The sequence below is a fragment of the Scylla paramamosain genome, chromosome 6 (genome assembly GCF_035594125.1).
Source record: "Scylla paramamosain isolate STU-SP2022 chromosome 6, ASM3559412v1, whole genome shotgun sequence".
Classification (NCBI taxonomy): Eukaryota; Metazoa; Arthropoda; class Malacostraca; order Decapoda; family Portunidae; genus Scylla; species Scylla paramamosain.
The window spans coordinates 6,681,700-6,707,481 of NC_087156.1; the positions used below are offsets into that span (position 1 = coordinate 6,681,700).

General features: G+C 38.2%; 2 long non-coding RNA genes across 4 annotated transcripts in view; one reads left to right on the top strand and one right to left on the bottom strand.

Moving 5' to 3' along the window:
• Nucleotides 1–10,089, top strand: part of LOC135101269 (uncharacterized) — a 29,148-nt gene extending 19,059 nt beyond the window's left edge. Inside the window, exon 3 of the long non-coding RNA XR_010269184.1 lies at nt 9,873–10,089. This is a non-coding gene — a long non-coding RNA (uncharacterized LOC135101269). The remainder of the gene's footprint in view (nt 1–9,872) is intronic.
• Nucleotides 1–25,782, bottom strand: part of LOC135101268 (uncharacterized) — a 41,151-nt gene that overhangs the window by 6,131 nt on the left and 9,238 nt on the right. For 2 of the 3 annotated variants that reach the window (XR_010269181.1, XR_010269182.1), the window contains exons 4-5: nt 11,926–12,188; nt 9,873–10,012 (exon numbers count right to left, since the gene is read on the bottom strand). This is a non-coding gene — a long non-coding RNA (uncharacterized LOC135101268). Of the gene's footprint in view, nt 1–9,872; nt 10,013–11,925; nt 12,189–25,782 lie in introns of those variants that run through there. The other variant, XR_010269183.1, reaches the window with a different exon arrangement.

A 25,782-nucleotide genomic window follows, 5' to 3' on the forward strand; every position in this document is an offset into this window, starting at 1 on the left:
AGGTAGTAATTTTTCTTAGCGAGTTTAATGTTAATTAGGTAGTTTCTGTAGTTTTTATAATAAAAAAAGTTAATCATTCCTAATTTATATGCTTTATATAGGATGAATTTATGTTGGATAGATTTGATGATCCCTTGGGTGATCCATGGCTTTTGTAGCCTTTTTGTTGATAAGTGTTGTTGTTACCTTAGGGAAGGAAGAGTAATAAATATTGTATACTGTGTCCAGAAATATGTTGCAGTTTATGTTTGTTGTATCTTGGTGTATTAATAAGGAATTCCAGTTGAAGAATATTTTATGGTTCTTGTTAAGCTTTTCTAAGATTGGGAGGTTTAGAAATATTGGAAGGTGGTCACTTAAGGGAGAGAGAGAAGGATACCAGGAGAGGAAGGAGTTGTGAAGTTAGTCCAGATATGGTCTAGGAGGGAAGGAGAAGCTGCAGAGTTGTCAGGGAATCTTGTTGGGCGGGATATATGAGGGAAATAGTTGAGCAATTGCATTGTGCTTAAGAAATTATCTGTTGGTGGGTGATCGTTATGTTTTAGTAAGTTTATGTTATAGTTCCCAGAAATTATGGCTTTATTGTCATTGAAAATACTTTGTGACAATAGGTTGTCCATAAGGTCACTGAACTCATTTACTCTGTGGGTGGTACAGGAAAGAAATAATGTAACTGGAACTACCAACTGAAACCTTAACAGTACAGAGTTCAATGTTCTCCTCAAATAAACAGTATTTGCTAATGAGGACACGGGAAAATATTATTGACATATATTGTGACACCACCATAACCATCTGGTCTGAGTGTATAGTAAGATTTTTAAAACCTTCAATTTCATTTAGTGGTACAGTGTTTAGTTTGAGCCAGATTTCACTAAGACACAGTATATCAGGCAGCTCTGGCAGGGATTTCAGAAAGGAAATTAGATTATCATAATTTTTGGCTAAAGATCGAGTATTCACATGATCAGTCCAGTTAATAATAGGAAGTGATGATTTTTGTATGAGGTGATGTCATGATATTTGCAAATATTATCCCAGTTTGTTGAATTTGTACATATAATTAATTGTTTCCAGTCCTATATTGTTTGCATCATATCTTCCTATGTCGTTATTAGAGTATTATATAGATTTATGTCTGGGAGATTCATAGTTTGTGCTGTTTTAAAGTGTTAGAGAACAGGGGAGCAGATGGAGATAGAAGTCAAGAGTGTTGAATAGAATGAAGGGTATGTATGTTGAAGAGTGAGTTGAAGCAAAGAGGATGAGGGACGGATATGTGGGGATGTGAAACCAGAAAAAAAGTGTTTCGTAGCCTGCTACAAGAATGCATATATTCATGTTATAATTCAGATATGTAGATTTCATATTATTTGAGATGTGTAATGTGAAGTGAGGTACAGAATGTATGAATAAAGATAAATTAGCACTGTAATACATATTGCACAAAGTACACAATATAGAGTATAGGTTACTTATTAAATGGTGGTCTTGGTATATTAGGTTGTGTGGTTCTTCTGCTTACCAATGTCCTATTTGTGGCTTTTGTTGTATCTCTGAACAATGGGTGCTTATCTAGGAAGGTTGCCAGGGTTTGTTCAAATGTTATGGTATGCTTAACTGTGGAGTTTTTCAGTTTGACTATGATTTTGCCATCAGCTGTGTAACAATGCTGGAAAAGATGTGTGTGTTGTGACCTAATTTTACGAATGGTTGAGTATTTGGCACGTCGTTTAGGGGTCAGAGATTCATTGATGCTGAGTTGTGGTCTTACTTTGATGCAAGCTTGAACTAGTTCTGTCTTCTTTGCACGGTTTTATAGTTTTACAATTATTGGTCTTTTTTACCTTGTGCTTTTTGGCCTAGACAGTGATGTCTTAATATACCAAGTTGACATGAAGGTTGTGTTTGATGGTGTTAACTATGATGTCTGTGGCATTCTCAGGAGTTGCTTCATCTGACAGAGAAGAGCCACTAATTATCACAGTATCACACCGCTCATACTGGTCGACATCATCAATGGTATCCTCAACTAAGTTTTGTAATTTTATCTTTCTAGGACAGTCACTTTTGATTCCAAGCTAGCAATTTCTTGATCTTTTATATTATTCAGACTGTTAAGTTTGTTGAAGTTCATGTCAAATTGTGTCTGAATAACTTTGCTGGTAATGTTTATCAAAGATATCATTTCATCTGATAGGTTGGAGTTTGGTAGTTCCTTGGAGATTATCTCAGCAACTGTAGGCACAGTGGTGGTGGTAGATGAGCTCCCTTGTCATCTACATTGTTGTTGTTGTGGGGGGAGGTACCAGCCCTGGGACTGTTTGTTGTTCCATTCGTGGCATCTTCCCTTTCCTGCTTCCCACACTTGCTCCGAGTTGAGTGGGGGTGTGTCATGGTTGCAGTGATGATTTTAACACAGGGGCAGCAGTATAAGCTGGTGGGTAAACACTGGGGCTGTGGTCAGCATGGTCATGAGCGGTGGTGCTGGTGTTTTGGGCAGGAACCAATGTTGTTGTCAGATTTAATCCATTTTCAGTAGTTATTTCACTGCATGCTGGTATTTTCTTGGTTAAGGTTGTTGTGGAGGCATTCCTGCAGCAGCCCATGATATTCTCAGCTGCTGGGTGTTGTGGGAGGGTAGATAATTTAAGGGATTGTAGGCGCATTGTCATGTGCACCTGCCTTTCTCTCAGTGAACCACTAGTTTTGGTGCTCTGGAAAATCCATGATTAATTCTCAGCTGCTGGGTGTTGTGGGAGGGTAGATAATTTAAGGGACTGTAGGCGCATTGTCATGTGCACCTGCCTTTCTCTCAGTGAACCACTACACCTTTGGTGCTCTGGAAAATCCATGATTACAATGTCTAAAGGAAAAGCTTTCTCCATACATCTTCACACCACAGTGGGGTATGGGTAAGGACCACACACCTGATGCCTTGTCCTGACATCCCATCACCCACCTTCATGAAGACAATGACATGTTCACTGACATATCTGTACAGGATACTACTGCACTAAGAGCCATGAGGTCCCTGGCAGCACGATCCTTGTTGGATCGTGCTGCTTGCTGTAGTTCCTCCATTTGAGTCAGATCAGCTGATGAAGGGTGCTCTTGGCGTACACCCACCTGCTGGAATGTGTGTGCCATGGATTCCCCCCACAACTGCTATTGGAAGCTTTGGGAAGACCTGTACCACAATGGTGACCCCATGCTTTATGGTCCATGCATCATAATCCCTGCAGCACTCCACGTGTTTACATGATAGCTACTGAGGAGCTAAAGCTCCTGTGCAAAACAAACAGTAATGCTGTGGCCTCCTGCAACGCCTGCCAGACACTGCTTCTCAACCAGCAGCAATAGGAGTACCACAACAATGACCAGCCATCTTGCCCTTTTGAACCTGTGTCTGCTGACCACTTCACTGTGACAGGAAAGACCTTCCTTGTCATAGCAGACAGGATGGCTGGTCATCTTCTTATGTGGCAGGGACACTACTGTGGCTGCTACCATTCAACAATTCAAGCAGATTCTCTGCAAGCTCAGGCATCCCTGTATGCTGTTGGACAGATGCAAGACTCCAGTTCATGAGTCAAGAATTTGCTGACTTTCTGAAACACTGGGGAATCTGGCATATGGTTAACTCACCCCTCCATTACTCACAAGCCAATAGTTAAACCGAGTTACCAGTCAACACCATCAACCACTTAATCGTGAAAGTCACTCTATTAGGCAAAGTTGACTGCAAGGCATTTGACTGTGGACTTCTGGAGGTGCGGAATACACTGAGCCACAATGGACATTCTTCTCCTCACCTGCATGCCAGCCCACCCAACAGCATACAAGACAGAGTAGCAACCCACCAAGGAGGACTGTGACCAATGTGCAACGCAGCAGGAACAGGAAGTTGTCTCCCACTACAATAATCATGTCCACACACTGCCTACCCTTTAATGTGAAACCAGCAAGTATGCATCCATAATCCCATGACCAACAGCTGGGACCAGGTGGGCACAGTGTTGGCATACCACATCAATATGACATCTGCCTACTGTGTGGCTATGTCCAGAGACAGAACCGCTACTTTCTGCATCCAGACACTGCCTCCATGGATACCTCAACAGACGCCCCTGCAACTTGTGACCAACAAACACTTCAACATTTCAGGTGCCCACGTCAGCAACATGAAACAGCAGCTGCCGAGCCATAAGTTCAAGACTTCACTATGAACTTTGTAGGGAGAGGAAGGTGTAGGAATATCACTTAGTTAGGACAGACACAGACAACACCTAACACAACACACATATCCTACACATTAGCTACATCTGGCAACCAGTCATATCCACAAAGCACCAATTGCATGCAGTCTGTACAACAGAACATATACACTAGAGAGAGCCAGGATTAGTGTCCCTTGAACCTGGCATAAGAGCAATATAGTTTTTGTCTGTCTCCTGGAATTGAATACTTCAAGGCCCTTAAGGTGACATCCCTATGAAACATGGACTACACCCCAACCTAGAGTTTTCAGTAGCAATCTCTGCTTTGAGCAGTATTTTTACTGAGGAAGTATTCTATTTCTGGAATAGCTCAACATCAAGTTACCATCCTTACTCACATCAGCTGATGTCCTGCACAGTGTAGTCTCTCTTCATAAACTACTATCCATTTCAGATCCTATGAGGCATAACTTTTTGCAAAAATATCTTTTAAACAGTTGAATTAATTTGACATTTTGGCATAGCTGTTTGACAGTAATCCTACAATTTATGGCACTACTGTGCATTGCCAAGTGTTTCATGAAGGAATTTACTAATGGCTTTGGAGGTATAGCTGGCAAGAGCCAGGTAGACTGTAATATAGTTGTAACATGTATCATTCCTCCACCTCTGCCCACTCCCATTTTCCCCTCCTTCCATCCTTGCCTTTATCCCCTTTACACATACATTACTATTATGTAAAACCTTTCCCTATCTGAATGCCTACTCAGTTCTTGCCAGCTTTACCTTCAAACCCAAAAGAAAACTAATGAAAGACACTTGGTAATGCACTGTAGTGCCATAAATTAGGAGGGACAGATTAAACTAGTTGTACAAAAATGTCATCATCTAAATAAATCTTCACAAAAACAATGTTTTGGAGTTTCAAATGGATAAGTAGGATCTGCATGGTCTAGCAAGACTACAAAAGTGACAGTCTACTTTACAAGGAAGCACTACACTGGGTGGGAGCCTTTCACCTGACAAGATAAATGACTTGGAGTAGGGCTGGGCAGGACCCAATTGCTGGACACGAATCCCATGGATCTGCCAAGGCTAGACAGATCCGATTACTGAGTGAATAATCAGTCAGATCTGGATCCACCAGACAATTATCAGGAGTCAAAATTTAAGTATGAGTTTGAATAAATTTTTTTTTTCAGTCTTTTACATTGAATGTTGTGATAAGATACTTATCAATGATATTGATAAGTAGAATATACAATAAAAAATTATGCTGAATCATATACTTTTACATAGGCAAGGTTTTTACTGCTGCCAAGCTTCTCTTACTTTCTATGAGATGTGATTGGCTGACATGCTATGATGTCAGAGCAAAGTAAAATTATGACTGGCTAGTGGCTACACTGGCCATGAGGCTTTAGTCAGCTCTGAGCTGCTAGAGAGAAGGGATCCTTGATAATTTGCTCCATAGTAGAGCCAGGCTAATATACTTTAGATTAACCCTTAAACAGTGGGGTGTATTGTAACTTGAAACTGTCCACATGGAGGGTAAAATAGTTTTCAATATGAGAAGATATTACAGGTCTACTTATTCCTGCATATTTTAATAATAGATATAATTAAAATAAACTTGTATTTTCTGTATGTGAGCTGAGGCAAAATCTATGATCAGAAAACGATAAGATTTCTGGGCATGGTGACACACTGTGCTGCAGGAAGGCTCCAGGCAATGGGAAGATGTTCCTGGTGAAAGAGAAGTTTAGTTATATTGCTTTTGCTGTTGTAGCTAAGTTGCCCTCCTAACACATTGTTTTCCTTGATATATATATATATATATATATATATATATATATATATATATATATATATATATATATATATATATATATATATATATTCTTCTCAAACGGCTACTATTCCAAACATTTCTCTCTCTCGCTCTCTCAATGTGTGTATTTACCTAGTTATACAGGGCACAAGCCAAAGCTCATTTTGTCCTGTCTCCATAACCATGTTTATCCAGTTTCTCTTTAAACATGTGTACCCTGTTTGCCACAATCACCTCTTCCTTCCAGTCATTCCAGATTTCAATAGTTCTATATGGGAAGCTGCATTTCTTGATGTCACTTGAACAACCCCTCTTTATTTTCTTCCCATGCCTCCTCATCCATCTCTCCCTCTGTCATCTGTGGTACAAAGTCATTTCTGTCTATTCTTTCTATATTGTTTACTAATTTATACATTGTTACCAGGTCTCCTCTTTCTCTTCTCTCTTGTAGTGTAGATAATCCCATCTCTTCAAGTCAATTCTGGTACCATCTTTGTCACTATCCTCTGTATTCTTTCCAGTTTTTGTATATCTTTTTTTCTATATGGAGCCCAAACTGCTGCTGCATATTCCAGTTTAGTTTGTATCATGCTTGTTGTAATTCTCCTGATTTCTTTATCTAAATAGTTAAATGCCACCCTAATGTTTGTGAACAAGATAAGATAAGATAAGATAATTTATTGGTCACATTGTTATACATATATGCATACATGTGAAATTCTTTTTGGCAAAAAAACAGGCTCCAGAAGTACTATATATAAATAAAAGTGTGTCACAAAAAAGCATTAAAAGAGTTTCTATGAGTAAAAATGGTTAAAAATCACAATACTGCTGGGGACAAAAGTTTTCTTGTACCGCTCCGTTTTTATCAATGGCAGTGCCAGCCTTCGTCCTGACCTTAAAAACATATAACAATTATTAAGAGGATGAGTTTGGTCCTGCATTATTTTCCGAACTTGTTTTAATGCTGCCTCTTGATATAGATTGTCTATGAATGTTACTGTTGCCCCTAACTTTTTAGCCTTTTTGACTATTTTGTTTAGCTTATTTTTGTCTGATACAGTTAGCTTTTTGTACCAGGTAGTGACAGAAAAATTCAAAATTGACTCTAAGGTGGATTTATAAAACAAGCTGATTATTTTCTTGTCTACATGAACGTTATTTAAAATTCTGATAAAATGAAGTCTTTGGTTGCACTTTTTAATGACTAGATTTGTATTTGCATTGCCTTTGAGTTCATCGTCAATCACAATCCCAAGATATTTATATTCTTTTACCCGTTCCACAGGTTCTCCATTAATACTGATGGGATCTGGTGCAATTGTAAGCTTTATGTATGTATGCTGGGACTATGTTAGCTCATTTCCATTCCCTTGGTACTTTTCCTGCTCTTGAATGAGCTGTTAGTTATATCCAATATGGGTTACTCCAGTTGTTCTCTGCATTCATTTTAATATCAATCCATTTACTTGATCTAGTCCTATAGCTTTTCTAATTTCCAGCAGTTTCTTGATTTCTTGTCTCTTTACTTATATCTCCTGTATTCCCTCATTCTGTGATAACTACTTTCAGTGTCACAAAATCAGTTTCCTTTGTAAACACAGATTGAAAACTCTCATTCATTAGTTCACTCATCTCCTTAGTAATTTCATAAATTCTTCCTTTTCTTTTTAACTAGTTTATGTCATCCAAAGTTTCATTTTTCCATTTATACATCTGTAGAAGAGTTTGGGCTCTTCCTTGCATTTTCTTACTATGTCACTTTCAAAATTTCTTTCTTCTCTTCTTATATATATTCATTCCTTGCCTTTCTGTATTCTTTAGTATTTCTGTTCAGATATCTCATAATGTTCCTCCATGCTCTGTCCTTTTTCTTTTTTGCTTCTACACTCCTGGCATTATACCATTCATGCTTCCCAATTTTCACTTTGTACCAATAAACTGTTGCACCCCTTTCTATACTTGCTCAAAAATATATAATTTTTCTTGCACTACTTACTTTCAAATAGCTCTTTCCAGTTATTTTTTTCCATAAAATTTATAAAGCTCTGCAAAGTTTGCCTTAGCATTTATAAATTGTTCATTTCTGTGCAACATTGTTTCCTCCTGTAGTACTATTTTTTATTGTCACATAGTCACTTCTTCCCAGTGGACTCAATGTATACTTGCTCTACTTTCTGGGGTTTTCATAAATACTAAGTCCAACTGTGATGGTTCTTCTTCACCTCTACATCTTGTAGATTTGTTCACCCACTGTCCCATTGTATTCACCATCATGGTTTGCACAAGTTCTTTGCTCCATAACCTGACATTTTCTTTCACTTCCATCTCCTCCCAGTTCATTCCTTGCTGAAGTTACCTAATAAGAGAGAGCACTGTGCTACTTTTCCTTATCATTTCCTCTATGCTATTTCTTGTTTCTAATTGCATAGTTTTATATCTATTGGTCTCCCATGCATTAGTTTTTGGTGGTATGTACATCACAATAACTCCTTTTTTTCACTTCTTGATCTTATCACAACTCTCACAAAAGTTTCTGCTATTCCATCACCATATTCCACTTCCTCAAACAACATCCTCTTTTACCAATATCATCACTCCTCCCTTTCCTTTTCTGTCTCCATGTGCTATAACTCCTTTGCAAATCTCACCTTTATTTCCTTTATTTATTTTTCTTTATTTACTTTGATTCCTGTTAAAAAATACTACATCTAGTTTATTTCCAATAGACTCGACACCAAAATATCTATATTTATATACATATTTTAAGCTTCTGCTTGGTGATCATCTTCTGTGGCATCTTTGTGTTGCCATTTCCTCACTTTCATGTCCACGACTTTCCAAATGAATCTCCTCACTTGTTCCTGTGTTCTCTCCTTGTTTTTTGACTGGGCCTCTACTCTCAACTCTGTTTACTTCTTTCTTCTCCATTCATGTCTTTTTATCCATATTCCACTCATTCCTTCTACTTTTCCCAGTTTTCCTTTTCTTTGTAACACATGTTCTGCTGCTGTTTGTGACATGAATCTCCATTTTCATCAGGTGTGTGTTTGAGATTTAGCAGAGAATTATCAATTCTCTCTCTCTCTCTCCTTTTCTTCTCAGTGGTTATTATCTTGCTATTTCATTTCTTTCCCATGTTTTTTCATGTTTCAACCTGCGAACATAATACAGCGTTTAGGCGCACGTCTCATCTCTTAACATATCAATCAGTCTCTGGCTGACTGCTTTATTGGTAAGGTTGGAGTCTGTGTAAATAATTCATATCAGGAATGATTCTAAATTTTGCATAGAAATTGTAATCCATTTTACATTGATTCCTATGGGAAAATAATTTCGGTTTTCAAACATTTCAGATTTCAAACAGCATTCAAGAACTAATTAAGTTTGAGAAATGAGGTTCCACTGCACTTATATTGTTGGATCCTGCCCAGCCCTAACTAGGAGCATTTCATACATAAAGGAACTTCATTATTGGATATTTTTGTCTTTGCAATCATTCATGTTTTTTTTCTTTTGGAATCTGTGTAGCACTCAATTTCAAGCACAAAGTTACAACACCTTGATAAAAAGCTCTGCATAGAGACACATGATTACAGGAAGAGTGCTACAGAGTATCTTCCTCTTTCACAATCAGGCAAGCTGCTGGAGTTGGGTTTATGTATGTTGCATTTCTGGTAGTACCATTGCCTCAGTTAAGTTTCCAGATGCAACCTGTATGTATAGAACTGATCACAGGGATCCATCACAACATATACAGTATTTGATGAACTATTTTGTGAACAATAATCATAATACTGATTTAAATATTCTCATGACAGATGTGTGTGTCTGTCCTTACAATTCTGAAAGTCCTGAAAGGTATCTGAGGCTGGAACTCGAGCAGGGAGGGATTCCAGCAACATGGCCAGCATGAAGCTAAAATCCATTTTCTTTACTGGACTTGAGCAAGGAAACCCATCTGCGAAAAGAAAACTCTAAAATAGTCATTTGTGAATTTACTGCCTGTACTCAAGTGAAATAAATATATTATTTACATTTGCATATGTATATATATGACCAAGTGAAGTGTAATTCAACAATGCCAAATGACTTTGGAACTCCTCCTGATGTTAGTGTCACATTGCACAAACTGGCAACTCGTTCCTTCTCAGCCTTAAAGCATCAGCTAGGAGAAAACAACTACCTAACAACTTTAGTAAGCCCCTCATGTGTTTTCAGACAATAAAAATTGGATTCATTGTTTGACATACTGACATCAAGAAGAGCTACCTTTTGTGATTGCTCATTGCTTCGGCTTATAAAATGGTTGTGTTTGTTTTCAACAATGTTCAACTTTGACATAGTTTGAACTATTTGAGTTAGAGTTTCATACAAATAGAAAAATAAGCTGTATAACTAATGCCAACCAAAAGACTGAGTGCATTGGTAAAGAAACAGTGCGATGAAGGATGACTCTCACTACAAACATATTGTAGCAGCCCAAAGTCTGGAGGTTAACTTTTTTATTATCATGTAAGGTTATCATGTCAAACTTTTTGGACTGGTCTCCCACCATGTTTGTGGTAAGAAGCATCCTCGCATTCCTCATTGTGCCATTTTTTTACCAATGCAGTCAGTATTTTTGTTGGCACCAGTCATATAGTTTTTTTTTTCCTTCACCATTCTTATAAAACTCTATCACTCGAACTATATCATCATGGCTTGTATGTTTTACAGGCATCGCACAGCAGCTCAGTAGAACATTATACTTAAAACAATCACAGCCAATTTGTAAGATTAAGAAAAGAGCAGGCTGTAAGCCAAAGAAAAGAGCAGTCATAAAAGATAACTCTTCTTGATGTAAATCTGTCAAATACTGAATCTGTTATTCTATTCTTTGAAAGATGTATGAGGGGTTAACTTAAAGTTGCCACATAGTTATTTTCTCCTGGCCAATTTTTCCAGACTGAGATGGAGAAAATTGCCAGTTTGTGCAATATGATGCTCACATCAGTGAAAGTTCTAAAGTTGCATAGCACCGACTGCATTGGTGCTCTGAAGGAAAGTGACAGAGCAGTCCATCCAAAAATCCCAACTTCAAAAAGACTAACTCACACACTATGGCTCCCCTGTATGTGTAACACTTGTTAGCACTACTTGCTTCATAAATAGAATCTCGGTGTGGATCATGTCTAAAATTCTCCAACTTTTGGATGATCTTGCTCATTAATATTTCTGCAGGGCAACAATAATTATACACCAATGGACTTGTCATGATAATACAAAATTACGATAGAAAATATCAATACCTTTTTCGTAATATATAATTGTTTTTACATACATTTATTTCTCATCGTATTATATTACACTAAGGCGACTGGCAAGAATGGCCCCAGATTAAATCAGAGGCACCTGTAGATTTTAAAGCTGAGCTGAGTAGGTTACATAAGTTTTGTGGGCTCAGCACTGATTAACTATATTATACATTCACTACTGACTTTTGGTGTACTGTTTCACATTAGTTTTGCATATAAAAACACTTAAAAAAAAAAAAAACATTATTGATTTTATCAGTGAATGCACAGCCAAGTGCATGAGTAAGACAACATGTCCACCACAACAATACACCCCACCTCAGAGTTTAGCAGCATTAGTGTGTTTTGCTGGAAAGTTTTATTACAGTTTACTAAAATTCTAATGAGGTATTGTGTACTGAAATGGAAAACATGTAATGCTGCTGCCACATACTTCAAGGCAACACTGGCCATGCATTCACATGTATATTTTCTTTATATAAAGCCTTCTTATGATAGGCCTGAATGTTGATACAATAAAACACTAAAAGATCGCATGATGTAAATATGGTAACAGCCAATCAGTGTTTTGACTTACAATCTTATGTAGGATCCTGTAGCTTGCTTGATTCAAATTCCAGTGAACAGACTATTGCAGCAACCACAGTGAGATGCTAGCTGCCATTGGGGTACTGCAGGAATTGTAGGGCTCATATGATCCCCATAGGATCATTGCAGCCCTACAACAACAAGACCAAGAATTGTGGATCGCAGGCAAAACAACAGCAGAAGCTCCTGTCCAATGAAGCTGTAGTGGCAGAGGTGAGCCATGGTACCAGGATCACAGCAACTCTTTATTTCCTGGAAAATTAAATGATATAATTAACATGATTAAACAAGTTGAAACTGTGTTGCTCTCTCTACAAGAAAAAAGCGGGTATTATGATGAAAACAAAGATTACCAGCCAAGATGTGCCATGTCAGTCAGAAAATTAAATTACCAGAGGGAAAGAGGTGCTAGAAGATGGTGGAGATGAAGTGTCTGAGGTAATTTAAGGACAAGGTAAGAAGTGAGGAAGTGTGAATGAAAATGGTGTTAGAACAAAGTTTGCTTATCAAATATGGAGAGAGAGAGAGAGAGAGAGAGAGAGAGAGAGAGAGAGAGAGAGAGAGAGAGAGAGAGAGAGAGAGAGAGAGAGAGAGAGAGAGAGATGAAATGCTTTTGATTTCCCCCTTTTCAATAAAGCTGTATGAATGGGAACCCCATATGAAGGAGCTGTACTCCAAACAAGCACAGCTAAGGCCTGTGTATGGATGGGACAAGGATAAAATTGGCAAAGATAACACAGAATACAGAAGCTATTTTAAGCAAGAAGCAATCAATCTTTACCATGTTCTCTACATGTCCAAACCATCATAACGTTTCTGTTCTATTTGATCAACCAACTTAAAATATTTTATCACCAATTCTTATTTCCTAAAACAAAATAAAAAAAGAAAATATCCCTTTTCTCCTGTGCTTATGTGGACCACAAATATACATGCATGTTTCTGCACCAGGCCCAGACAGTAGAACATATTTGTCCAAGCTATATCACTAAAGACCTATTTGTTCTGCTTCTGTTCAAATCAACTAATCAGATTCTGGAAAGACCTTTGGGGACATAATACATTTATGCATCTACAAATACTCTCTATTCAGTCATTTCATGCACACTCATTCTTCCTTTCTTTACAGATATCCCTTTTGTATCTATTCTTTTCAAAACATTTGTTTTTTCTCTCTATGGTCTTTTCCCTTGCATTACAATTTCAATCACCAATTAAAAGATCCTTCTTAACAAATAGTTTTTGTCTTTTGTGCATGTCCAAACCATTTTAACAAACCATTTTAACATTCCTCCAATGAACAATTGGCCAGTTCTCTTACAACACCAGTTCTCTGCATTTTCTCACACCTCCCTACTCACAAGTGCCACAGATTCTTCAGACCCTGCATCTCCATTATACTCAACTTTCTGTTGTTTCAGCTGTACAGTGCTGTTGCTATCACTACACACTCAGCTTCCTCTTTGCAACAACTCAGAACAATATTTACCTTAAAATTTATCATACTTTCCCACAGCTTTCTTGGTTCATTTGCTCTACATTTCACCTTTTCATCTGTTCTATACACAGTAACATGCAACTCAAGTAATTGACAGAATTTACCTCCTCACACAACAGCCATTCAAAACATTCATCCTCCTGCCATTTATGCATTTAATTTAAATTTATTTTAAAAGGACTTCCAAACTCCTTTAAACAGCTCTCACAATTTTTCCTCTGAATTGACTAACATTGCTGTGTCATCTGCAAACAGCATCTCCACTCTCCCAACATCAATAACTAGATTCAAATCTCTAACAGTATCAAATTCACCTCTCAATATCCTCTATAAAGTTGAACCAAATAGAACATTGCATATACGAGGTGCATTCAAGTATGTTAAAAAAGTATCTCACCTTATTTTCCTACCAAAGCTAATGCTGCAGGGGCAAATTCCTCCGGGTGGGAGATGCAACACTCATCCTGCACATGCATGAAAAATTTTTGTGCCAACTGGATGCATCAATTCTCCACTGCTACGTCTGGAGTACAATGTATACTGTGCACTTGTTGGATTTTTCATTTTCACACAAGATGATCAAACACATCGAGCAGAGATATTGCATCAAGTTTTGTCAAAAGCTTGGTGATACTCAAGCTCAAACCATTGAAAAGATTCAGCAGGTTTTTGGCAATGATGCCATGGGCCAAACTCTGATCAAAGAGAGCTAGAACTACTTCAAACATGACCACATCTCAGTGGAGAATGAGGCATGCTCAGGCAGGCCAACGACAAGTAGGCTGACTGAAAACGTTCAGTGAGTAGTAATGGCTGACCATTGTGTAACAATCGATGTGATTGTTTGAGAAAGGGAAATAAGCAAAGAATTTGTGCATGCAGGCAGTGACAACAAAGTTCATCTTGAAGGTGCTGGTGAAGCAGAAGGAACTCTACATGGAAATTGGTCAGGACAAGCTAAACTGTGCAACCCAGACTTCATCAAGACCATCACCACTGGTGATGAAATATGGGCTACTGAGAAACAATGTTTCAATCCTCCCATTGGAAGCATCTGACATCACCAGCGCTCCCCCAAAAAAACTTGATAAGTTTGCAGCAATGTGAAAGTAATGTACTGACCTGTTTCTGACTCCCATGGTATTGTATATCATGAATACACATCACAAGACCAAACAATCAATGAGGAATACTACCTGAAGGTTATGTCACCTTTGTAATGCTATTTGTCAAAAGCATTGGGGCAGCAAGGAATTGTGAACTTCACCAAGACATTATACCTGTTCATTCTGTCCACATGATCCAAGCTTTCCTGATCAAAAACAATACAGCACTTGTTTGACAGGCTCCCTACTCTCCTGACTTGGCACCATGTGACTTCTGGCTCTTCCCAAAGCTGAACACCACATTGAAAGGAACACAATTTGAATCACGAGAGGAAATCGTGAGAAAAACAAAAGCAGAGTTTTATACCATTCCAGTGAAGGTATTCCAGAGGTGTTACTAGCAGTGGCAGAACTGATGGAAGAAATGTGTGAACTCCCAACAAAAGTATTTTGAAGGTAATTATATAAGATTAGTGGAATGTTGAATGCACTTTGTATTTACTGTAGCCCTATTTGAACAGAATGCCTTTAACCTGCATTACTTAATTCTAAAATGTGCTCTGCTATTCACCTAAAAACTAAAGAACTTCACACATAACAATATATATACCACTAGTCTACTATCACAAGCTAGTCAACAACACTGCACTATTTTTTTATCATATGCATTCTTTAATTTAAGGTGGCTGTCCTGTGGGGTGTGGTCATAAATATAGCTTTCTGAAAAAATCTAGGGCACAGCTACACCATCTGGCACTATGATGACAAAGTAATGTTGCTATATTCACGATATTTGTAGTTATGACATGACTCCTGGCTTTTTCATCTTGTTTAATGGTATTCAAATAGTCATGGGGCAGATTTTGCTGACAAGAGCAGTTACCCATGGTGGGTAACTGCTACTACTAAACAGATTTCTGTACTATTTAGTTTATGCTTTTACTGTATTGTCTGTATACACTGTAATATAGTGTTAGCTGGTGTAATTTCATTTGTCTTCATAAGTAATTAAATAAATATGTCAACTTTTAAAGGTGGGGGGCAGGTATGGGGGCACCAAAGTTGAGGTTTGCCCTGAGTGCCATACAAGTCAGCTCCACCACTGCACATTAACTTTCTCTGTTGTGAAAAACTGCATAATTTCTTTTAAATGCTTCAAAATATAGCTCTACTCAGCAAACTTCAGTTGGCCTGTGATGCAAAAGTGAATGTAACTGAGTCTCACTTCTTTAGTGATGTGTACACCATGTCATCCACACTCTCCCTTTCCAATAACTTATATACTTCTAGCATACTACAATCATACAGAGGGCACCAAAAATGCCTTAATTATCAATAGAAAGGAGACAAATTTTTCTTGCAAGTGATGTTAAAAAAAATAAAAATGGAGGAAAAAAAAATGAATGACATGACATCACCCACGTGAGGCTTCCGCCCAATGTGATATGCCATCACTCCTAGAATCAGTCTCACCTGCTCCACCTACTTCTCAGGAATATGATTAATCAAGATCTGACATAAAAATATCACTATTAGAAAAAATGGAAGAGAAGTCTGACAGTGAAAAATGAAATGCTTATAAATAAGCAGAGACTGAAAAAATTTGTATCTGTGTTGTGTGTGTGAGAACAAGTGACAACTGCACCTCCAATCTATCAAATGAATTTCAAACAGTAAGACTGAAGTGATGAGATGGAAAGGGAAAATGTTTAGAATGATCTGGACAATCATCTGCAAGACAGGAACCAATATCAACATAGTCATAGAGGAGTTTAATGCTTGGGTCAGTAGCAAAGCAGTTAATGAATGTATTAAGTAGGTATAGCATGTCTGGAAAGAATGGAAATAGAGAAAGTTTGATAGGACTTTGTATGGAGCAAGAACTAGCAATTGGAAACACATGGTTCAATAAGAAAGTGATTAATAATAAGTTTACATGGCAGAGGCAAGATCATGAAAGGATGGTAGACAAGCACTGATGGCCAATGTGATGATTTTTAGGAGGAACACTGCCTAATTACTGGATGTAAGTGTTGAGAGGAGGAAGCGAGAGGAGAAAGGAGATGCATGTCAGACTACTTCCTGGTTGAGGGGAGGCTGAGTGTGTATGGATGAAGTATAGTGAGACACAGAGGTGTAAAGAGAAATCTTCTGAAAGTGAGGGACCTGAACAAGAGAGAAAAAGCAAAAGAGTTTTATATGTTGAATAAGGATTGGATTGAAGTGAAAGAGCAGCAGGTGGGGTGATGGTGAGGTAGAGTGGAATAATCTTAAGAAAGCCATAGTGGAGAGGGCAGAGAAGGTGTGTGGTATGAGTGGGAGGTGGAGTGAGAAAGAGAAGTGAATGGTGGTGTGAAGGGGTTAAAGTGGCTGCAGAGGAAAAAAAGGAATGCATTTGAAGTGTGGTTACAAAAGAAGGATGAAACGTCATAAGAGAGGTACAAGGAAAGCAGAAGACATACAAAAAACAGCTGTGCATGATGCTAGAGGGAGGCCTGATGAAAATTGGGGGAGGAAGTTTGCAGAGAATGTTCAAGAGAATGAAAAAAATTCTGGAAAGAGGTGAAGAGAATTAGGAAATGACCATCTGGCAGTGAAGAACAGGTGAAAGGAGAGAATGGGAGGATGTCAGTGAGGCAGGATGAGATAGGAAAGGCATGGGAGAGTATTTTGAGAAACTGCTGAATATGAGAAGAGAGCATAAGACTGGATCATTTGGGAGAGATACTGAGTATTAGAAGAGTCAAGTGAGACAAACATAAGGAAGAGGTGGTGCAGGCAGCAGTGTGGGAGATGAAAAGTGAAAAAGCACCAGTTCTAGATGGATGTGCAGTGGAGACTTAGAAGGCAGGTGGGATCAGTATTAGGGTGGTTAGTTAAATGGTTAAATGTGTTTTCTGACTAGCATGATGCTGTTAGAGTCAGCAAGATCATGTGAAGTTCCACTGTATAGAGAAAAAGTGAGTGCTCTAATTACAGTCTATTGAGTGTGGTAGGTAAGGTGTATGGTAAGGTATTGATGAAGTGAATTAGGGAAGGTACAGATGGAGTAATATATGATGTACATGGAGGCTTCTGGAGAGAGAGGGTCTGTGTCGATCAGGTTTTTGCTGTAAGACATATTTGTGAGAAATATTTGGCAAAAAGGAAAGTAGTATTCAAAGCTTTTTATGGATTTAGAGAGAGCATGTGACAGAATTAACAGAGAAGGAATGTGGGATACCTTGAAGTTGTGTGGTAAAAGTAGTAGGTTGTTAAAAAAGGGTGACAAGTTTTTATGGGAACAGTAGCATATGTGTAAAGGTAGGAGTCAGCACATACAAGGGGCTTCAAAAAGTTTGTGGAAAAGTACATAACTAAAAATCATGTGTAGGGAATTTGATCTCAATACACTAGTACATTCTCATACTAAAATGTCAAAAAATGTTATAACATGAACCCTTAAATGCATGTTGGAACACAGCGCCACCAATCAGAAGTCAGCATCCACCTGAGCAACATGGCCTCCATCAAAACTGGACAAATATCAAATTCATGGTGATGCCAGGGTTGAAGAGCAGCCAAATCATTGACACTCTGAAGCAAGTTTATGAAGACAATGCATCAAGGAAATCAACAACCTAAAAATGGATGTCATTTCAGAAGCAGAACAGATGAGGTGTAAGGTGATACCCACAGTAGCAGGCCATCCACGAGTCTGCATGGAAAACATTGATGCTGTTCGCGACCTAATTGAAAAGGATAGGCGAATAACCACTGAATCAGAAACAGAAATACTCAACATATCCATGGGTTCTGCACACACAATTTTGGTAGTTTGGGGCTGAGCAAGCTTTTCACTCAGTGGGTCCAAAAGCTGTTGCACCCAGATCAGCACATCTCTCGATGGAAATTTTGATGTGGGATGAAGACCATGAAACCTTTTTGCAGAAAACTGTTACCAGGGATGAAACATGGCTTTACCAGTATGATCTAGAGGGCAAAACTCAATCAAGGCAGTGGCTGCCCAGGCGTGAAAATGGACCAGTCAAGGCAAAATCAGTGTTGAAGAGAGGTCATGGCCAGTCTTCTGGGATGCAGAAGGGATTGTACTGGCTGACCTCAAGAATAACAGAAAAATTAAAGCTGCATATTATGAAGGCATTTTGAGAAAACTGGTCAAGAAAATTATGGAAAAATGCCCAGGAAAGCTGCACTGGCAAGTCCTCTTCCACCATGACAGTGTGCCTGCTCACAGTGCTTGGTGGACATGAGCTGTTACATAAATTTTGATGGTAAATCATCTGACACCCACCTTACAGTCATGATTTAACCACATGAGACTTCTTTTTGTTTCCAAATATGAAAAATCATTGAAATGTACCTATGACTTAAACTCCTTCAAGAGGGAGGTTTCAAGACACTTATCCTTCAATTTTTGACCACCACTTGGACCCTATTCAGGAACTAGCATCTCAGTGGGCTTTTTTTTTTATCAGATTTTTGTTGCCCTTGGTTGGTGTCCCTCCTGCATAATAAAATATAAATAAACAAATAAATAAATTGGTTGAAGATGTAAAAAGAGCTGCTTTGACATGGTTTAGACTGCATGGCCCTCAGTTTTGCACAGACTTGAAGCATGGTATCAACACTTGCAAAAGTTTATTGATGTAGATGGAACATATGTTGAAAAATAAACATCATAATGTTAACTGTTTTTCCCAAATGTCCTTTTTCCATGAACTTTTTGAAGCCCCCCCTCATATAAATGGTTCCTGGTCAAGGTTGGGTTACATTAAGGATGTGTAATATCAGCATGGCTGTTGTTTAACCTCTATAGGGATAGTGTGGTGAGGGAACTTAACCCATAAAGGATGGGTTAGAAGAAAAATTTGTCCTTTCAGAGCATGCAATGCACAGGTAAGTTTTGCCAAAAATAGGTGTTTTCACCAAAGCGCTGTTTGGCAATTTCAGGCAAAATCACAATGTCATAGTGTTTTTTTCACCAGTAATCTTTCCTCTACGCAATAACACAAATTGGAAGTCCCTCAGTCGTAGCACAGCATAGATATCATGTTGAGAAGAGGTGCTACTTTAGGCCATAACAGGCAAACTTGTTCATATGAATACAGTTGACCTTGGACTCATTATCCCACCTCACCTGGTGCCACATCAAGGCTACCCACACAACCTACATTTAAAAAAAAAAAAGCATCTTATGATACCTCTCTCATTCAATGATGTTTTAGTGGTACACTCAGTGTACTTCCCAATAACAGGACTGGAGGTAAAGGGAACCCTAGTCACGCTCCCTTCATCCATGCATCTGGATGTGCGGAAATAGTTGTCAGTGTGTCTCTCCATTTCTATGGTCAGTTGTGCACTGGGACTTCAGGGAAATGAAGGACAAGGGAGACAATAATAACATCACAGAAATATAAATCTTGATGGGAGGGAGGAGCAGGAATTTTCATGCCCTGCTGTCCTCTGGGTGAGGAGGAATTCCCACCACTTGCCCTTAAGGGGTTAATACTGGAATGTTGGGTTGAGGGCTGTGTCTGGTAAAAGCAGACAGTCAAGAATGGAGTGTGAATCAGATGTTGTTTGCAGATGACACAGCATTGGTGGCAGATACAGAGAAGTTAATAAGGCTAGTAGAGCTACATTAATGTAGGAAAGATAAAGGTAATGAGGTGCAGCAAGATAGCAGGTAGTAGGATAAATGTAAAGCTGAATGATGATGAGCTGGAGGAGGTTGGCTGTTTCAAAATATCTTGGATCTACAGTAGCAATGGGTGGAGTACAGACTGGTTAAAGCTATGGTGAAGGAAGCATGAAAAGTGTTGGAAGGTATGAAGAGACTGTTTGAAAGTAAGGCACTTGGAATGAATGTAAAGAAAATATTGTATGAATGGCAACACTGCACTGTATGATAACTTGAAGCATGAGCATAACAGACCAGAAGAGACTGAATGAAATGGAGATGAGATGGTAAGGAGTGTGTGGAGTAACTCAGATGGACAGAGTCAGAAATTAAATGAGAAAGAAAACAGGTGTTGTATGAGACTTGGCAGGACAGGCAGAGCAATTTGTGCTGAGATGGTATGGACATGTTGAGAGGATGGAGAATGATGATCAAGTGTGAGAGGTGTGAACCTGCAAGGTAGGGGATGTAAGGGATGGATATACAGAGTAAAGGAGGCCTTAAAAGCAATAAGACCAACACTTTAAGCTTAGAAGAATGATTGTATATGACAGAAGTGCATGGAGATCAGTAATGAGTGCATGCAGAATGATGCAACCTTCTGACATCTGAGGGAGGTGCCACACAGAGTCTCACACAGGTGTGGGGCAATTGGGTGTGGTTGCTATGAAGGAGCCCTGTTATGGACCAAGCTGTCCCAGGTGTGGGACTGATTCCCATTGGGGCCCAAGGAGCTAAGAGAGTGATGTGAAAGTGTGTGAATGTGAAAATTGTGTGCCTTGTCTTTGCTACTCCTTTTTGGAAGAGACAGCCTTGGTATATGTATGTATGTAAGACTGGAATAAGACTGGAATGAGTAACCTGGGCAGCTCTGATATCTTTTTTTGTAAGAGATAACAGCTGAAAGAGGTTAACCAGGAGCCTGAAAAAACTACCTTTCTGAGATTCAGCAAGTCCTGCATATAGGAAAAATCTGCAAATACTTAGTATTTGATATGAAAAGGAAATAAAAAAAAAAAAAATCACATAATATACAAAAACTAATCCTACAAACCAGGAAAGCAATCTTGAAATGTATTCCAAATTTTAAGTTGAGTTTTGGGATAAAAAAAATGTCTATCTTAATCCCTAAACAGCAGATGGCAAAAGTTATACTTTGCATATATGGCAGGTAAATTTCTCAAATTCACATAAAAACTAGGATGAAATTACAATACTAATAGATTTGTAGCACTACTCATTCTGAATACAAAGATATACTTGTCACTACAAAAGGAAACATCCTAACAATATTGTGGTGGTTTAAACATTCACCCTCCTCCCGAGGCAAGTGTCATGCCAAGAAGTAACTAATTCTCTCACTGTCTGCTGATAAGTAACTAATTCTCTCACTGTCTTCTCACCTTTCACTAACTGCTTTCAAATCTTTAATTTCTTTCATTACTTTCTCCACGTTGTTTTGTAATTCCTAATTTTTCTTAATATTTTGTTCTCTCACTTTCATCTCCTCCAGTTCTGTTTTCAGCTTGAAAATTTTACCATCTTTTCCTAGATTCTGTCCCAGGTTATCCTGAAGGGATTTTACCATTTCCACCACTACTTTCATCTCCTTCTGCTGTTCTGCATCACTTTCCACTTTTCTTAATCTCATTTTCAAGAACACAATCTCACTTTCATTTCAGTCACTGTCACTAAAACCATCAAAGTTCATTTCACTCCTTGGTAAAAATGAGTCTGGAATTGCATAAGCCATCTTTGTGTGTGTGTGTGTGTGTGTGTGTGTGTGTGTGTGTGTGTGTGTGTGTGTGTGTGTGTGTGTGTGTGTGTGTGTGTGTGTGTGTGTGTGTGTGTGTGTGTGAATTAAATTCTTACACAATGCTGAACTTGCTGTGTGCCTGTGGCATGTAACTTTTCCAGTTACACACACACATATATGAAGAGAGATTGATAAATTTGAATATACAGATGTGTACAAGCTGATGAATGGATGAGGAAAAGTGGAAAAGCAGGATTTGATAACATGGGATGTAGGAGTTTCAAGATGACATGAAAAGAAGTTGAAAAAGGTCACCTGCAGAAGGGATATTAAAGAGAAAAGCTCATCTCAAAGAACAGTAGAGACATGGAATAGCTTGGAAAAAGATGTGGTTCATGCAAGGGCGATTCATGATTTCAAAGTCAAGTTGGACAATAGTAGATACAGAGACGGGACGGCAGTAGCTCCCCTTCCCATATACCACAACTAGGTAAATATAAACACAAAGCCCAGCTCAGTGGTAGAAATTGAATTTGTCAGAAAATGTTGCTGATTTTTATGTAATATTGCTTGTGATGTGAATGATAGTTTTGCTGTATAAAAGTGTGTGTGTGTGTGTGTGTGTGTGTGTGTGTTTACCTAGTTGTGAAATACAGGAAATAGGCTCGTGCTGCCCCATCTCCATATCAACTTTCATCTATGTATGTGTGTGTGTGTGTGTGTGTGTAAATGAGCTCTGTGTGTACCTAGAATAGGGGCAATGCAATACACAAGCACACAGTGGCCCAGCAAGGGAGTATGTGAAATTACAAGTGGACATGTGTGTGTGTTCAGAGGGGTAAAGAAGTGACAAAGTATTGTGGCCGTTCCCCTCTCTTTCTCTAGTCTCTCCTTCCTTCCCCAGCCTCTACTCTCTCTTCCTACCTATTTCCCATACAGTAAGATCCAATTCCTTTCCAATGGTGATTATATGTATCCATCTATTTATATCCAAAAGCTATCCTTAAAAACCCCTCCAAAGGAAAAGCTATGACTGATGTCTCACTCATGTCCTTGCCTTCCCTAATATGATCTTATGTTTGCAGGTTCTGTTTTATTGCTTTTTGTTATGTACTTCTGCAATTCAGTCTCAAATTTCACAAAAGGCTCCCTACTTGTAATTGGTTTACAAATCATACTCTTAGTCACCTCCTTTCCTGTCAGTAACCAAGCCATCTCAAGATGATATGCTTAACTCCCTCAACAATTTGAAATTTGTTTTATTCATGTTTACTTGGAATAACAAATCTGTAATACATACTTTCATCCCTTATACCATCCATTCTTCACAAATCAAAAGCATCTCCTAAGTAGTGTTGTTGCATAATTATGTTATTCATTATCTAATTATTTAATTCCACTGGACTTTTTTTCCTTTCCATTTGTTTTATGTAAGTGGAGGAATGGCCAAAAAAATAGATAAATAAAAAATAAAATAAAATAAAAAGCCAACTGAGAGTGCCAGTCCCAAAAGAAAGGTCAAAAGATACAAGGCCATGGAAGGAGGGAAGGCATGCAGTTAAAAAGATCAAAAGAGTAGTACAAAGCAGGTACAAAATACAATTGAAATCTGATAGACACAATCTCTCTTTCCATTTTACTTAACATAATTTTTTTGTTCTTATTTTATTTATTTATTTTCTTTTTTTTTTTTAAACTATTCAGCCACATAAAATCAACTGTCCAGATGAGATCTTATCCAGTCCCATAAAATATATAAAAACTTGTGTAAATAGACAAATTATAAATATCACCACATAAGTAACTGGAGTTGGGTCTCTTTATGGCTTTGTGTCAAACTCTATCAAATGCTTTAGATATGTTTAAGGCAACAACCAAAGTTTCATCACAACCTATAAAAGATGAACACAACTCAGAAAGCCAGAAGATTACTAGTAGAGTGGCCACAACAGAATCTATCACACAAGGAAGCCACAGAATGCTTGACTTCTAATCTCTTTAAAATTTCTGATTGGGGCAGAGCAAACTTAGTATTGTTCAAAGCACCAAAAACTCAATTCCTCCATCTATCAACTTGACACAACCTTCCAGACAACTATCTCCTCTTCTTCAATGACACTCAACTGTCCCCATCTTCTACACTGAACATCCTCGGTCTATCCTTTACTTATAATCTAAACTGGAAACTTCACATCTCATCTCTAGCTAAAACACCTTCTATGAAGTTAAGTGTTTTAAGACATCTCCGCCAGTTTTCTCACCCTTCCAGCTGCTAACTCTGTACAAGGGCCTTATCTGTCCACGTATGGAGTAAGTTTCACAAGTCTGGGGGGCTTAACTCATACCGCTCTTTTAGACAGGGTGGAATAAAAAGCTTTTTGTGTTAACTCCTCTCCTCTAACTGACTGTCTTCAGCCTCTTTCTCACTGCCGCAAAGTTGCATCTCTTGCTATCTTCTACTGATATTTTCATGCTGACTGCTCTTTTGATCTTGTTAAGTGCATGCCTCCCTTCCTCCCATGGCCTCACTGCACAAGACTTTCTTCTTTCTCTCACTCCCATGCCGTCCACCTTTCTAATGAAAGGGTTAACCAGTATTCTCAATCATTCATCCCTTTCTCTGGAACTCCCTGCCTGCTTCTGTATTTCCACCTTCCTATGATTAGAACTCCTTCAAGAGGGAGGCTTCAAGACACCTATCCTGCAATTTTTGAGTACCACTTTGAACCCTATTTTGGGACTGGTATCTCAGTGGGCCTTTTTTTATTCTATTGGATTTTTGTTGCCCTTGGCCAGTGTCCTTCCTAAAAAAAAAAATAATAAAAAAAATAAAATAAAATAAAATAAAAAACAATATATATATATATATATATATATATATATATATATATATATATATATATATATATATATATATATATATATATATATATATATGATTGCAAAGTGAAAAGTCACAGAATCTTCCTGTTGATAATAAATTCAGGAACTTAAGAGGCAGCAGAAAATTAAAACAATAGGATGTTAATTTGAGGATTAGAGCAGTCACCCTTTTTAGGAGCAGGCTGAATGTAGGTAAACTTCCAGCAAGAAGAAAAGGTAGATGTTGACAGACAGAGTTGGAAGAATTTTACTAGGCAAAGTGCAAGCATGGAAGCATAGTTTTGAGGAGCAATAGGAGGGACACCATCAGGTTCTCTTGCCCTCCTCCACATCATATAACTCATGTATGTAACTTTGTTTTCTTTCCCTGCTCTATCATCTCACCTTCCATGTTTGCACACAATCAAACCAGGATACAGTACTGCACTTTTATACACCTACTCCATTTTTCACTACTGAATTTCATCTTATTCATTCCACCTTAGCCCCAGGTTCAATAACCATGGAAACATTACACATGCATGCCTCGGTTCACACTGTATTATGGAATTTTCTCTACATTTTCCGTATCTATCCTATCTGCATCCTTATAAGTAGCATTAACTTTCCTCATGTCACCCTTCACAATCACCTTTCTTCCTTTCTCAGAATTTTATACATTGTCACTCCAAATTTCTTAACTTTTCCTTTTCAATGTCATTATGTTCACTAGTGAAGACACTTCGGCATACTTGACTCAATTAAACCTCTGAACATTCACTCCATCTAAGAACACTCAATAGTCCTTGTTTATCTTTCACTTCCAATGCAGCAAACAGTACTATTTAGCTCATTTATTTTTCATGCCACCCTCTGCCAGCCTTAAGCCTCATCTTAAATCTCAGCCAATGAAAGACCAGCAACAAGTCGCTACAACCTAG